Genomic DNA, 16252 nt, shown 5'->3' with positions numbered 1-16252 from the left:
GATAAAACTCACTAAATCCTTTACTGATGTTTTCCCTGTAAGAAAATTCACAATTAAGTAAGACAAGCAAAGAAATGGGAATAACATAGGAAAGACCCCATACATTGAAAATGCAGAAATAACGTATAAACAAAAAAAAATTCTATCGCAGAAATTTTATGTGATGAAAACTAAGCATATTTTTGGAATCAATACATGAAACTCCATAAAACAGACATAATACATTTGCTGATGATTTTTTTTGTGTTGACCAGTGTTATCTTTGTTTTTCATTATTTTCTAGAGGAGTAATGAAATTTTAATTTTATACATACCAATAGGAGGCAACTTATGCAGCACCCAGCTGCAGTTGCTTTACATTTGATGGAGATGCTCCTGTGATTGTGCGGAACTGAGCAGTTCTGGACGATGACAGCAGCAGGAACAGCTAATCTGTGGGAGGGCCGGATGCAGCACCCCAAGGATCATACACTGATGATGACCTCTCCTAAGGATAGGCCACTAGAGTTGAGTGACTTTTAGTTTTTTAGGATCGAGTCGGGTTTCGCGAAACCCGACTTTCTCAAAAGTCGGGTTGGGTGAAGTCGGCCGATTATTGTGAAAAGTCGGGGGCCGACCGAAACACGAAACCCAATGCAAGTCAAAGGGGAATCAAAGTCGGCAGTGAGTGGAGGACAGGAAAACACCTAAGGTGCCCATTTTAAGGCCAAAAACATCAATTCTTGTCAATCTTAATTTACCTTATAATAATAGGCATTGAAAATTGGGGGTCATTTGGCGAAAGTTGTGGGGGGGTAGGGCTGGTTCAAGTTTTTCGTGGGCCCAGGAAACGCGGACTAGGTCACGGTGGTGGAGCAGGGAGAGGTAAGTATTTCAACTTTGCAAGTGCTGTGATCCTGAGCATGCAGGGGGGCCCACTCATTCGCATTGGCACTGGCACAGGGCCCCTCAAAGTACGGCGGTGTGTTTGACGGCGGTGGCGCCTCCCACCAGCAGAGACACTTTTGCATACTATGAGGGGCCCTGTGCCAGTGACATTGCCAACGAGTATACCCCCCACCTGATGAAGGAACCTGCACTTTCATCTGCACCTTCCTCTTTGTCCCCATGTAAGGTGGTATAGTATGCGGGAAGGGGAACCTGACTTTCAGCAGGGTCAGATTCTGGCTGTGTAGAGTGCAAGGGGAAGGTAGTCGTCTGGGTCAATGTACCAGCAGACTCATCTAGCAGTGGCTGGGCAATGGGCAGGATGAGGAGGAAAAACAGAGATAGAGGCCCAAATAATAAAGTAGGCTAAATGCAGTTCAAAATTGGTAACAGGACTAAACAGGCGACATTGCTTTGTTCAGTGGAGGAAAACTGTAATGAGTGGCAGACACAGTTAGTAGGCCCAAGTAATAAAGTGGGCCAAATGCAGTTCAAAATTGGTAACAGGAGTAAACAGGCGGCACTGCTTTGTTCAGTTGAGGAGAACAACAAGCAGCGGCAGACACCGTTAGTAGGCCCAACCAAACAAGTAGGCCAAATGCAGTTTAATATTCAAAACAGGATGAAAATTGCGGCTCAGCTTTGTTCAGTGGAGGAGAAAAGCAAGGAGCGGCAGACACCGCTAGTAGGCCTAACCAAACAAGTAGGCCAAATACAGTTTTATATTCGACACAGGATGAAAATTGAGGCTCAGCTTTATTCAGTGGAGGAGAAAAACAAGGAGCGGCAGACACCATTAGTAGGCCCAACCAAACAAGTAGGCCAAATGCAGTTTAATATTTGAAACAGGATGAAAATTGCGTCTCAGCTTTGTTCAGTGGAGGAGAAAAGCAAGGAGTGGCAGACACCGTTAGAAGGCCCAACCAAACAAGTATGCCAAATGCAGTTTAATATTCGAAACAGGATGAAAATTGAGGCTCAGCTTTGTTCAGTGGAGGAGAAAAGCAAGGAGTGGCAGACACCGTTAGTAGGCCCAACCAAACAAGTAGGCCAAATGCAGTTTAATATTTGAAACAGGATGAAACTGGCGGCTCAGCATTGTTCAGCAGAGGACAATTGTAAGGAGTGGTGCAGACAGACTTAGTAGGCCTAAAATAAAAAAGTAGGCTCAATGCAGTTCAAAATTGGTTACAGGAGTACACAGACAGCATAGCTTTGTTCAGCGGAGGACAATTGTACGGAGTGGCACAAACAGACTTAGTAGGCCTAAAATAAAAAAGTAGGCTCAATGCAGTTCAAAATTGGTTACAGAAGTACACAGGCGGCATAGCTTTGTTCAGCGGAGGACAATTGTAAGGAGTGGCGCAGACACAGTTTGTAGGCCCACATTATAAAAGTAAGCTCCAAGCAGTTCAAAAATGGTAACAGGAGTAAACAGGTGGCATAGCTTTGTTCAGTGGAAGACAGCTGTATTGAGTGGCGCAGACAGACACAGGTAGTAGGCCTAAAATAAAAAAGTGGGCTAAATGCAGTTCAAAATTGGTAACTGGAGTACACAGGCGGCATAGCTTTGTTCAGTGGAGGACAACTGTATTGAGTGGTGCAGACAGACACAGGTAGTAGGCCTAAAATAGAAAAGTAGGCAAAATGCAGTTCAAAATTGGTAACTGGAGTAAACTGGCGGCATTGCTTTGTTCAGTGTCGGAAAATTGTAATGAGTAGCAGACAAAGTTAGTAGGCCCAAATAACAAAGTGGGCTAAATGTCTGCCAAAAAATTGTTCATAAGTAAGATGGTGGCATAGCTAGGTACAGGGATGGGCTCCTCTGCTGAGTAGCAGACAGTGGTAGTAGGCGCAAAGTATTAACTGGTCTAAATGGAGGCCAGGGCCCCTGTATATTTTAACTATCATCTATCATTTCAACAAATTTGTATTGGCAGTGCCATTGAAGGATTTAACAGCACACACTACACAGTGGTGAACCAGGGAGAGGTAAGTATTGCAAGTGGTAGAGCACTGTTTGAGCAGGGGGAACACTATCTCGTGGGCGGCGGTACTGGCACAGGGCCCCTCATATTACGACAGTGTGTCTGACGTTGGGTGTGCACCACCACCATCAGAGACACTTCTTTGTACTATGAGGGACCCTGTGCCAGTGCCATTGCCCAAGAGTGGGCACACCCACCTGTCCAGACAAATGGCACGCGCATGGGTGCTTGCGCCAAGTGGTGACCACGGCCCTGTGGGGGGGAGTCAGCCCATTTTGGGAGGTATAAAAATGGCCTATGGTGGACATTCAGCAGCTGCAAATGGAGGAATTGGAGCAGTCAGTAAGAGGAGGCCAAAATAACGACATTTTTCAGGCAAGCTACGTGTCAGCAGGGGAAGGTGGGGCAAAATAATTTGAAATCCATGATTGGTTCATTTTAATGAAGGTTAGATCATCAACATTTTGGGTAGCCAGACGAGTCCTTTTTTCGGTCAGTATTGAACCAGCAGCACTGAAGACTCTTTCTGATAGCACACTAGCAGCAGGGCAAGCGAGCTCCTGTAATGCATATTCAGCCAATTCAGGCAAGGTTTCTATTTTAGATGCCCAGTAATCTAAGGGGAATGACCTGTGAGGGAGAACATCGATAAGGGAGGAAAAATAGTTCTTAACCATACTGGACAAAGGCAGTCTCCTGTCGCTTTGAATTGATGCAGCAGTACCTGTCGTTTCTGCGGTCATTGCGAAATCACTCCACAATCTGGTCATAAAACCCCTCTGTCCAATGCCACTTCTGATTTGTGCACCTCTAACACCTCTGCCATGTTGCCCCCTACAGCTCGTGTGAGAACCATCACCGCTGCTGTGTGCTGGGAATGCCTGAACCAAACGGTCTACAAGAGTTGCTTGTTTGGTAGCCAATATTTGCTCAAGGTTCTCATGTGGCATGATATTTTGTAATTTTCCTTTATATCGTGGATCCAGGAGGCAGGCCAACCAGTAATCGTCATAGGTCATCATTTTGATAATGCGGGAGTCACTTTTTAGGATACGCAAGGCATACTCAGCCATGTGGGCCAATGTTCCAGGTGTCAATTCACTGCTTGTGCTGGGTTGAGAAGCACAGTCTTGCAAATCAACATCACTTGTCTCCCACAAAAAACCTGTACCTGACCTTGCAACGCCACCAGTTTCTATTGCCCCCTGAGAAGCATCCTCCTCCCATAAATATTCATCCCCATCATCCTCATCCTCCTCCTCCTCCTCTTCGTCCACCACCTCGTCCAGGAGAGTTCCCTGAGCAGACAATGGCTGACTGTCATCAAGGCTTCCCTCCTCCTCGGCTGCAGACGCCTGCTCCTTAATGTGCGTCAAACTTTGCATCAGCAGATGCATTAGTGGGATGCTCATGCTTATGATAGCGTCTTCTGCACTTGCCCAGCCATGTGCATTCCTCAAAACACTGAAGGACTTGACAGATGTCCTGTAGCTTCGACCACTGCACACCTGACAACACAATGTCTGCCATCCAACTGCCTGCCCGTGTATGTGTATCCTCCCACAAATACATTACAGAACGCCTCTATTCGCATAGTCTCTGAAGCATGTGCAGTGTGGAGTTCTACCTTGTTGCAACATTGATTATTAGGCTGTGCTGGGGAAGATTCAGCGATCGCTGATGGTTCAGCATATGGCTGGAGTGTACGGGTGACTGGCGGATGTGCGAGCAAAGTCTTCGCGCCTTCAGGAGCAGGGCTGCTAATCCCGGATAATTTTTCAGGAAGCACTGCACCACCAGGTTTAAGGTGTGAGCCAGGCAAGGTATGTGTTTTAGTTCTGAAAGGGTTATGGCAGCCTTAAAATTCCTTCCGTTATCACTGACTATCTTGCCTGCTTCAAGATGTACACTGCACAGCCATGACAGAGTTTCTTGCTGCAAGAACTCAGCCAGAACTTCCGCGGTGTGTCTGTTGTCGCCCAAACACTTCATCTCCAACACAGCCTGCTGACGCTTATCACTAGCTGTTCCATAATGGGACACCTCGTGTGCAACACTGGCAGCTACGGATGGAGTGGTCGTGTGACTGCACTCTGTGGACGAGCTTTCGCTTCTGCTGGAGGAGGAGGAGGAGGGGTGGCGAACGCCTACAGCCAACTGTTTCCTAGACCGTGGGCTAGGCAGAACTGTGCCACTATGGCTGTCCCCTGTGGACCCTGCATCAACCACATTAACCCAGTGTGCCGTGATGGACACGTAATGTCCCTGGCCATGCCTACTAGTCCATGCATCTGTTGTGAGTTGCACCTTTCTACTGACTGATTGCCTCAGTGCATGGACAATGCAGTCTTTGACATGCTGGTGGAGGGCTGGGATGGCTTTTCTCGCAAAGAAGTGTCAACTGGGTAGGTCATAGCGTGGTACTGCATAGGCCATCAGGGCTTTGAAAGCTTTGCTTTCAACCAACTGGTAGGGCATCATCTCTAACGAGATTAGTCTAGCAATGTGGGCGTTCAAACCCTGTGTATGCGGATGAGAGTATGAGTAGTTTCTTTTCCTAATGAGAGTCTCTCTCTTGTAGGGTGAGCTGCACTGGAGAGGTGCATATGGTGGAAATAGCGGTGGTGGTGGTGGACATGGCGGATTGAGAGAGAGTTGGTGAGGCTATCCTTGGTGTTTACCTACATACAGTGTTTCCTAACAAAAACCTCGTGATTCCTTGACTGCTTTGGCCTTGCGATGATACCTCCACATTTGCTACTGGTGGTATCCTAACTGGTGGACTTACAGTGAGGGAAGCAATGTAGCGTTGCTGACTACCTTCATTCTGAGCAGGTGCACCAACGGTACGGGACATTTGGTAGTTAGTCCAGGCTTGCAAGTGCATGCTGGTTAAATGTCTACGCATGCACGTTGTATTTAAATTTAGGGGATTCTTCCCTCTGCTAAAGGTCTTTGAGTATTTCTTACAGATCACTTTGCACTAATCATTCGGATCTTGGTTAAAAAATTGCCACACTCCATTCTTCTTACTAAGCAATACCTTTTCAGGCATTGCACGCTGTGCTACTTTCACCGGATGGCCACGCTGTCCTAAAACTATTTTTTTGGTTGACAAACATTTTTGGCCTGAGACGGGCCTGCCAGATGAAAGTTGTTGTGTTGTTGATGGCTGCTGTGGATCATCCTCCTCCGATTCTGAGCTACTGTCAGCGGCACCCTCTTCCCCCAATGGCTGCCAATCTGGGTCAACAATTGGGTCATCTATCACCTCCTCTTCAATGTCATGTGCACCTTTCTCTGTGTCACCGTGTAAGGTGCTATAGCGTTCGGAACGGGGCACCATAGTCTCATCAGGGTCAGATTCTGGCTCAATACACTGCGAGGGCATTGTAGTGATCTGAGTCAATGGAACAGCATAATAATCTAGCTGTGGCTGTGCATCAGTGCACTCCATGTCTGATTCATCTTGTAATGGGCTGTTAACAATTTCCCTTTCTAACCCAGGCACGGTATGTGTAAAGAGCTCCATGGAGTAACCTGTAGTGTCGCCTGATGCATCCTTCACTTTTGGTTTGGGTGAAGGACACAAGGAAGCGACTTATTCCTGACCAGGAGCATCCACTGACGACTCACTGTTTTTATATTTGGAACTTTCTGAAGAGGAGGCGAAAGAGCTAGAGTCAGCAAGGAAAGCCAAAACTTTTTCCTACTGCTCCGGCTTTAAAAGCGGTTTTCCTACTCCCAGATAAGGGAGCCTTCAAGGCCTTGTGTAGCCAGATGATGATGCTGGCTCAACAACTGGCCTCTTCCTCCAGACTTCCCCATTTTTGGGAAAGCGTAACCAAAATAACAACGGTTATATGGTACTGTAAAACAAGGTAGAAGGTGTATCTAAACTTGTTGAGAATTTAAATCTCCCTTTTTTGGGGGGGAGACTGCAGCAAAAATCAGGCCCAGTGTATTACACTACACAATGTAAGTGGCAGAACGTGGCTGGCAGATATACAACAAACAGAACTGACGTAGATCCACTTAGTGGCAATTTAAATCTCCCTTTTTTGGGAATGAGACTGCACCCAAACTCAGGCCCAGTGTATTACACTACACAATGTAAGTGGCAGAACGTGGCTGGCAGATATACAACAAACAGATCTGACGTAGATCCACTTAGTAACAATTAAAATTTCCCTTTTTTGGGGTGAGACTGCACCCAAACTCAGGCCCTGTGTATTTTACAACGCAATGTGAGTGGCAGCAAGTGGCTGGCTGATACACCACAAACTAAGATGACTGAGGTATATCCACTTTGTGAGAATTTCAATCTCAATTTTTTTTTGGACACGGAGCCCAAACTCAGGCCCAGTGTATTTTACAACGCAATGTAAGTAGCAGAACGTGGCTGGCTGATATACGACAAACTAATAGAACTGACGTATATCCACTTTGTGAGAATTTGAATCTCCCTTTTTTTGGGGGGAGACTGCACCAAAACTCAGGCCCAGTGTGTAACACAACGCAATGTAAGTGGCAGCTAGGGTTGAGCGACTTTCATTTTTTTAAGATCGAGTAGGGTTTTGGGAAACCCGATTTTGTCCAGAGTCGAGTCGAGTGCAGTCGGCCGATTATCGCTAAAAGTCGGGGATCGACCGAAACACGAAACCCAATGCAAGTCAATGGGGAAGCATAGTCGGCAGTGAGTGGAGGCCAGGAAAACACCTACAGTGCCCATTTTAATGCCAAAAACATCCATTCTTGTTTCTGAAGCTTGCCAATCTTAATTAACTGTATAATAATAGTTGGGCATAGGGAATTGGGGGAAAGTTGTGGGGGGAGTAGGGCTGGCTCAAGTTTTTCGTGGGCCCAGGAAATGCGGACTACGTCACGGCGGTGTTGCAGGGAAAGGTAAGTATTTAAACGTTGCAAGTGCTGTGATCCTGAGCAAGCAGGGGGGGGCCCACTCGTTCGCATTGGCACTGGCACAGGGCCCCTCAAAGTACGGCGGTGTGTTTGCATGGCGGGGGCGCCTCCCACCAGCAGCGACACTTTTGCGTACTCTGAGGGGCCCTGTGCCAGTGATGTCGCCAACGAGTATGCCCCCCCACCTGATGAAGGAACCTGCACTTTCATCTGCACCTTCCTCTTTGTCCCTGTGTAAGGTGGTATAACATGCGGGAAGGGGAACCTTACTTTCAGCAGGGTCAGATTCTGGCTGTGTAGAGTACAAGGGGAATGTAGTGGTCTAGGTCAATGTACCAGCAGACTCATCTAGCAGTGGCTGGGCAATGGGCAGGATGAGGAGGAAACAGATATAGGGCCAAAGAATAAAGTAGGCTAAATGCAGTTCAAAATTGGTAACAGGACTAAACAGGCAGCATTGCTTTGTTCAGTGGAGTAGCAAACCCAAGAGCAGCAGACACTGTTTCAAGGGCCTAACCACACTAGTAGGCCAAATGCAGTTTAATATCTGATAGTATAGGGCGAAAGCCAGAAGGTTGAAGCTCAGCTTTATTTAGTTGAGGACAACACCAGGCAGGGGAACACAGACAGACACCTTTAGTAGGCCGGAAAAGCCTATTGCATTTTTTAAAATGGTAATTTGGAGCAGAAGGTTGAAGCTCAGCTTTATTTAGTTGAGGACAACACCAGGCAGGGGAACACAGACAGACACCTTTACTAGGCCGGAAAAGCCTATTGCATTTTTTAAAATGGTAATTTGGAGCAGAAGGTTGAAGCTCAGCTTTATTTAGTTGAGGGCAACACCAGGGAGGGGCAGAAGCCGTTAGTAGGCCCTAACCACCATTTTTTTTTTTTAAAAACCACTTAATGAGAGCCGGAAGGTTGAAGCTCAGCTTTATTTAGTTGAGGACAACACCAGGCAGGGGCACACAGACAGACACCTTTAGTAGGCCGGAAAAGCCTATTGCATTTTTTAAAATGGTAATTTGGAGCAGAAGGTTGAAGCTCAGCTTTATTTAGTTGAGGACAACACCAGGCAGGGGAACACAGACAGACACCTTTAGTAGGCCGGAAAAGCCTATTGCATTTTTTAAAATGGTAATTTGGAGCAGAAGGTTGAAGCTCAGCTTTATTTAGTTGAGGACAACACCAGGCAGGGGCACACAGACAGACACCTTTAGTAGGCCGGAAAAGCCTATTGCATTTTTTAAAATGGTAATTTGGAGCAGAAGGTTGAAGCTCAGCTTTATTTAGTTGAGGACAACACCAGGCAGGGGAACACAGACAGACACCTTTAGTAGGCCGGAAAAGCCTATTGCATTTTTTAAAATGGTAATTTGGAGCAGAAGGTTGAAGCTCAGCTTTATTTAGTTGAGGGCAACACCAGGGAGGGGCAGAAGCCGTTAGTAGGCCCTAACCACCATTTTTTTTTTTTAAAACCACTTAATGAGAGCCGGAAGGTTGAAGCTCAGCTTTATTTAGTTGAGGGCAACACCAGGGAGGGGCAGAAGCCGTTAGTAGGCCCTAACCAAAGTTGAAGGCCAAATGCAGTTTAATTTCTGATACTATAGGCCGAAAGCCAGAAGGTGGAAGCTCCAATTTAGACAGTGGAGGACAATTTGAATTAGGGACTGCAGACAGACTTAGTAGGCTGTCCCCTGTGGACCATGCATCCACCACATTAACCCATTGCGCCGTAATGGACACGTAATCTTCCGTGGCCATGCCTACAGGTCCATGCGTCTGTTGTCAGGTGCACCTTTGTACTCACAGATTGCCAGAGTGCATGGACAATGCGGTCTTCTACATGCTGGTGGAGGGTTGGGATGGCTTTTCTCGCAAAAGAAGTGTCGACTGGTTAGCTTGTAGCGTGGTACAGCGTAGTCCATCATGGCCTTATTAATAGTAAATAAAATATATAACTAGGCTCTATGAACTTTTAAATAGGTTCCAGGGGTACACGGGCAGCATTGGTGTGGTCAGTGGAGGAGTATTGCAAGTAGGGGCTGCAGACAGGCTATCAAAGGCCTAAAATACCAAACAGTAGGCACTCATGGCAGTTTTACATCGGTTACATGGATACACAGGCAGGCACTCCAGGCAGCATTGTGGTCAGTGGAGGAGTATTGCAAGTAGGGGCCGCAGACAGGCTATCAAAGGCCTAAAATAACAAACAGTAGGCAGTCATGGCAGTTTTACATCGGTTACATGGATACACAGGCAGGCACTCCAGGCAGCATTGTGGTCAGTGGAGGAGTATTGCAAGTAGGGGCCGCAGACAGGCTATCAAAGGCCTAAAATAACAAACAGTAGGCAGTCATGGCAGTTTTACATCGGTTACATGGATACACAGGCAGGCACTCCAGGCAGCATTGTGGTCAGTGGAGGAGTATTGCAAGTAGGGGCCGCAGACAGGCTATCAAAGGCCTAAAATAACAAACAGTAGGCAGTCATGGCAGTTTTACATCGGTTACATGGATACACAGGCAGCTAGGTGGTGAGTGGAGGAGTATTTAAAGTAAGGACCGCAGACAGGCTATCAAAGGCCTAACATAACAAACAATAGGCTCATGGCAGTTTTACAGCGGTTACATGGATACACGGGCAGGCAGCTTGGTGGTGAGTGGAGGAGTATTTAAAGTAGGGACCGCAGACAGGCTATCAAAGGCCTAACATAACAAACAATAGGCTCATGGCAGTTTTACAGCGGTTACATGGATACACGGGCAGGCAGCTTGGTGGTGAGTGGAGGAGTATTTAAAGTAGGGACCGCAGACAGGCTTCAAAGGCCTAACATAACAAACAATAGGCTCATGGCAGTTTTACAGCGGTTACATGGATACACGGGCAGGCAGCTTGGTGGTGAGTGGAGGAGTATTTAAAGTAGGGACCGCAGACAGGCTTCAAAGGCCTAACATAAGAAAATGGGCTGGCTGTAGGCACTTTATAATTGGTTCCAGGGGTACACGGGCAGCAGTGGTCTAGCCAGTGGAGGACAAGTGGAAGGAGGGACCGCAGACAGGCTTCAAAGGCCTAAAATAAAAAAATGGGCTGGCTGTAGGCACTTTATAATTGGTTCCAGGGGTACACGGGCAGCAGTGGTCTGGCCAGTGGAGGACTAGTGGAAGGAGGGACCGCAGACAGGCTTCAAAGGCCTAACATAAAAAAATGGGCTGGCTGTAGGCACTTTATAATTGGTTCCAGGGGTACACGGGCAGCAGTGGTCTGGCCAGTGGAGGACTAGTGGAAGGAGGGACCGCAGACAGGCTTCAAAGGCCTAACATAAAAAAATGGGCTGGCTGTAGGCACTTTATAATTGGTTCCAGGGGTACACGGGCAGCAGTGGTCTGGTCAGTGGAGGACTAGTGGAAGGAGGGACCGCAGACAGGCTTCAAAGGCCTAACATAAAAAAATTGGCTGGCTGTAGGCACTTTATAATTGGTTCCAGGGGTACACGGGCAGCAGTGGTCTGGCCAGTGGAGGACTAGTGGAAGGAGGGACCGCAGACAGGCTTCAAAGGCCTAACATAAAAAAATGGGCTGGCTGTAGGCACTTTATAATTGGTTCCAGGGGTACACGGGCAGCAGTGGTCTGGTCAGTGGAGGACTAGTGGAAGGAGGGACCGCAGACAGGCTTCAAAGGCCTAACATAAAAAAATGGGCTGGCTGTAGGCACTTTATAATTGGTTCCAGGGGTACACGGGCAGCAGTGGTCTGGCCAGTGGAGGACTAGTGGAAGGAGGGACCGCAGACAGGCTTCAAAGGCCTAACATAAAAAAATGGGCTGGCTGTAGGCACTTTATAATTGGTTCCAGGGGTACACGGGCAGCAGTTGTCTGGCCAGTGGAGGACTAGTGGAAGGAGGGACCGCAGACAGGCTTCAAAGGCCTAACATAAAAAAATGGGCTGGCTGTAGGCACTTTATAATTGGTTCCAGGGGTACACGGGCAGCAGTGGTCTGGCCAGTGGAGGACTAGTGGAAGGAGGGACCGCAGACAGGCTTCAAAGGCCTAACATAAAAAAATGGGCTGGCTGTAGGCACTTTATAATTGGTTCCAGGGGTACACGGGCAGCAGTGGTCTGGTCAGTGGAGGACTAGTGGAAGGAGGGACCGCAGACAGGCTTCAAAGGCCTAACATAAAAAAATGGGCTGGCTGTAGGCACTTTATAATTGGTTCCAGGGGTACACGGGCAGCAGTGGTCTGGCCAGTGGAGGACTAGTGGAAGGAGGGACCGCAGACAGGCTTCAAAGGCCTAACATAAAAAAATGGGCTGGCTGTAGGCACTTTATAATTGGTTCCAGGGGTACACGGGCAGCAGTGGTCTGGCCAGTGGAGGACTAGTGGAAGGAGGGACCGCAGACAGGCTTCAAAGGCCTAACATAAAAAAATGGGCTGGCTGTAGGCACTTTATAATTGGTTCCAGGGGTACACGGGCAGCAGTGGTCTGGTCAGTGGAGGACTAGTGGAAGGAGGGACCGCAGACAGGCTTCAAAGGCCTAACATAAAAAAATGGGCTGGCTGTAGGCACTTTATAATTGGTTCCAGGGGTACACGGGCAGCAGTGGTCTGGTCAGTGGAGGACTAGTGGAAGGAGGGACCGCAGACAGGCTTCAAAGGCCTAACATAAAAAAATGGGCTGGCTGTAGGCACTTTATAATTGGTTCCAGGGGTACACGGGCAGCAGTGGTCTGGCCAGTGGAGGACTAGTGGAAGGAGGGACCGCAGTCAGGCTTCAAAGGCCTAACATAAAAAAATGGGCTGGCTGTAGGCACTTTATAATTGGTTCCAGGGGTACACGGGCAGCAGTGGTCTGGCCAGTGGAGGACTAGTGGAAGGAGGGACCGCAGACAGGCTTCAAAGGCCTAACATAAAAAAATGGGCTGGCTGTAGGCACTTTATAATTGGTTCCAGGGGTACACGGGCAGCAGTGGTCTGGTCAGTGGAGGACTAGTGGAAGGAGGGACCGCAGACAGGCTTCAAAGGCCTAACATAAAAAAATGGGCTGGCTGTAGGCACTTTATAATTGGTTCCAGGGGTACACGGGCAGCAGTGGTCTGGCCAGTGGAGGACTAGTGGAAGGAGGGACCGCAGACAGGCTTCAAAGGCCTAACATAAAAAAATGGGCTGGCTGTAGGCACTTTATAATTGGTTCCAGGGGTACACGGGCAGCAGTGGTCTGGTCAGTGGAGGACTAGTGGAAGGAGGGACCGCAGACAGGCTTCAAAGGCCTAACATAAAAAAATGGGCTGGCTGTAGGCACTTTATAATTGGTTCCAGGGGTACACGGGCAGCAGTGGTCTGGCCAGTGGAGGACTAGTGGAAGGAGGGACCGCAGACAGGCTTCAAAGGCCTAACATAAAAAAATGGGCTGGCTGTAGGCACTTTATAATTGGTTCCAGGGGTACACGGGCAGCAGTGGTCTGGTCAGTGGAGGACTAGTGGAAGGAGGGACCGCAGACAGGCTTCAAAGGCCTAAAATAACAAACAATAGGCTCATGGCAGTTTTACAGCGGTTACATGGATACACGGGCAGCTTGGTGGTGAGTGGAGGAGTAGTGCAAGGAGTGTCTGTCCCAGTACTCCCAAAATATAAATAGATGTTAATGTCTCGCAAAACAACCAAAACAAAAAAAAAGGTGGCATACTTAGGTACAGGGGTGGGCTCATCTGCTGAGTTTCTGACATAGTAATTTGGCAGTAACTATTTAATGGTGCCAATATAGGACACAGACACAGACTACTTTAAGTTGCATCATAGATGTCTACAAATTTGTATTGTCAGTGCCAGACATTGAATGATGTCAGCGAATAGACTAAAGATTGGTGGAGCTGTGCGACATAATTTTGCACGTGGTAGAGCACATTTTGAGCTGGGGTAGGGGGGAACTCTCTTGAGGCCGGCGGGACCGCCCCAGGGCCCCTCATGTTACAACGGTGTGTCTGACGTTGGGTGCGCACCGCCACCGCCAGAGACACTACATTGTACTATGAGGGACCCAGTAGCAATGCCGTCAACCAAAAGCGAGCACACCCACCTCTTCAGACAAACAGCAGTCTCACGGGTGCTTGCGCCAAGTCGTGATACCACGGCCCCGTGTGGGGAGTTTTGCCATTTAGGGAGGTGTAAACATGTCGTATGCTGTACAATCAGCTGCAGCAAATTAGACATTAGAAAAGTAATTCACAGGCAAGAGCTTTTCATAGGAAAGCTAGGTGTCGGCCGGGCAAGGTGGGGCAAAAGATTTCGAAATCCAGTTGTGGTTCATTTTAATGAATGTTAGATCGTCAACATTTTGGGTAGCCAGACGAGTCCTTTTTTCGGTTAATATTGAACGTGCAGCACTGAATACTCTTTCTGATAGGACACTTGCTGCCGGGCAAGCAAGCTCCTGCAATGCATATTCTGCCAATTCTGGCCAGGTGTCTAATTTGGAGGCCCAGTAATCAAATGGGAATGACGGTTGAGGGAGAACATCGATAAGGGATGAAAAATAGTTAGTAACCATACTGGACAAATGTTGTCTCCTGTCACTTTCAATTGATGCAGCAGTACCTGTCCTGTCTGCGGTCATAGCAAAATCACTCCACAACCTGGTCAGAAAACCCCTCTGTCCAACGCCACTTCTGATGTGTGCACCCCTAACACTCCTAGTCTGCTGCCCCCTGGAGCTCGTGTGAGAACGATCACGTGCGCTGTGTGCTGGGAATGCCTGAAGCAAACGGTCAACAAGAGTTGATTGTTTGGTTGCTAATATTAGTTCCAAGTTCTCATGTGGCATAATATTTTGCAATTTGCCTTTATAGCGTGGATCAAGGAGGCAGGCCAACCAGTAATCGTCATCGTTCATCATTTTCGTAATGCGTGTGTCCCTTTTTAGGATACGTAAGGCATAATCCGCCATGTGGGCCAAAGTTCCAGTTGTCAAATCTCCGGTTGTGATTGGTTGAGGGGCAGTTGCAGGCAAATCTACGTCACTTGTGTCCCTCAAAAAACCAGAACCCGGCCGTGACACGCAACCAATTTCCTGTGCCCCCGGGAAAGGTTCGGCATTAAAAATATACTCATCCCCATCATCCTCCTCGTCCTCCACCTCCTCTTCGCCCGCTACCTCGTCCTGTACACTGCCCTGACCAGACAATGGCTGACTGTCATCAAGGCTTTCCTCTTCCTCTGGTGCAGACGCCTGCTCCTTTATGTGCGTCAAACTTTGCATCAGCAGACGCATTAGGGGGATGCTCATGCTTATTACGGCGTTGTCTGCACTAACCAGCCGTGTGCATTCCTCAAAACACTGAAGGACTTGACACATGTCTTGTATCTTAGACCACTGCACACCTGACAACTCCATGTCTGCCATCCTACTGCCTGCCCGTGTATCCTCCCACAAATAAATAACAGCACGCCTCTGTTCGCACAGTCTCTGAAGCATGTGCAGTGTTGAGTTCCACCTTGTTGCAACGTCTATGATTAGGCGATGCTGGGGAAGGTTCAAAGACCGCTGATAGGTCTGCATACGGCTGGCGTGTACAGGCGAACGTCGGATATGTGAGCAAAGTGCACGCACTTTGAGGAGCAGGTCGGAGAACCCAGGATAAGTTTTCAATAAGCACTGTACCACCAGGTTAAGGTGTGAGCCAGGCAAGGAATGTGTTTCAGTTGGGAAAGGGAGATGGCAGCCATGAAATTCCTTCCGTTATCACTCACTACCTTGCCTGCCTCAAGATCTACTGTGCCCAGCCACGACTGCGTTTCTTGTTGCAAGAACTCGGACAGAACTTCCGCGGTGTGTCTGTTGTCGCCCAAGCACTTCATAGCCAATACAGCCTGCTGACGCTTGGCAGTAGCTGGCCCATAATGGGACAACTGGTGTGCAACAGTGTCATCTGCCGATGGAGTGGTTGGCAGACTGCGTTCTGTGGAAGAGCTGTAGCTTCTGCAGGAGGACGAGGAGGAGGAGGGGGTGCGAACGCCTACAGCCAACTGTTTCCTAGACCGTGGGCTGGGCACAACTGTCCCTAAATTGATGTCGCCTGTGGACCCTGCATCCACCACATTCACCCAGTGTGCCGTGATGGACACATAACGTCCCTGGCCATGCCTACTGGTCCATGCATCTGTAGTCAGGTGCACCTTTGTACTCACAGATTGCCTGAGTGCATGGACGATGCGCTGTTTAACATGCTGGTGCAGGGCTGGGATGGCTTTTCTGGAAAAAAAGTGTCGACTGGGTAGCTCGTATCGTGGTTCAGCGTACTCCATCAGGGCTTTGAAAGCTTCGCTTTCAACTAACCGGTAGGGCATCATCTCTAACGAGATTAGTCTAGCTATGTGGGCGTTAAAACACTGTGTACGCGGATGCGAGGATAAGTACTTCCT

At 48.3% G+C, this 16252-nt stretch overlaps 1 protein-coding gene across 2 annotated transcripts in view; it reads left to right on the top strand.

Annotated features, from left to right (window-relative positions):
- The window catches only part of LOC143808695 (cytochrome P450 2C50-like), a 136539-nt gene that overhangs the window by 37088 nt on the left and 83199 nt on the right, over window positions 1–16252 (top strand). The window lies entirely within an intron of this gene.

This window comes from Ranitomeya variabilis, chromosome 2, assembly GCF_051348905.1.
Source record: "Ranitomeya variabilis isolate aRanVar5 chromosome 2, aRanVar5.hap1, whole genome shotgun sequence".
Lineage (NCBI taxonomy): Eukaryota > Metazoa > Chordata > Amphibia > Anura > Dendrobatidae > Ranitomeya > Ranitomeya variabilis.
The sequence above is the reverse complement of the archived record's forward strand: the minus strand, read 5'-3'. Positions and strand labels throughout refer to the sequence as shown.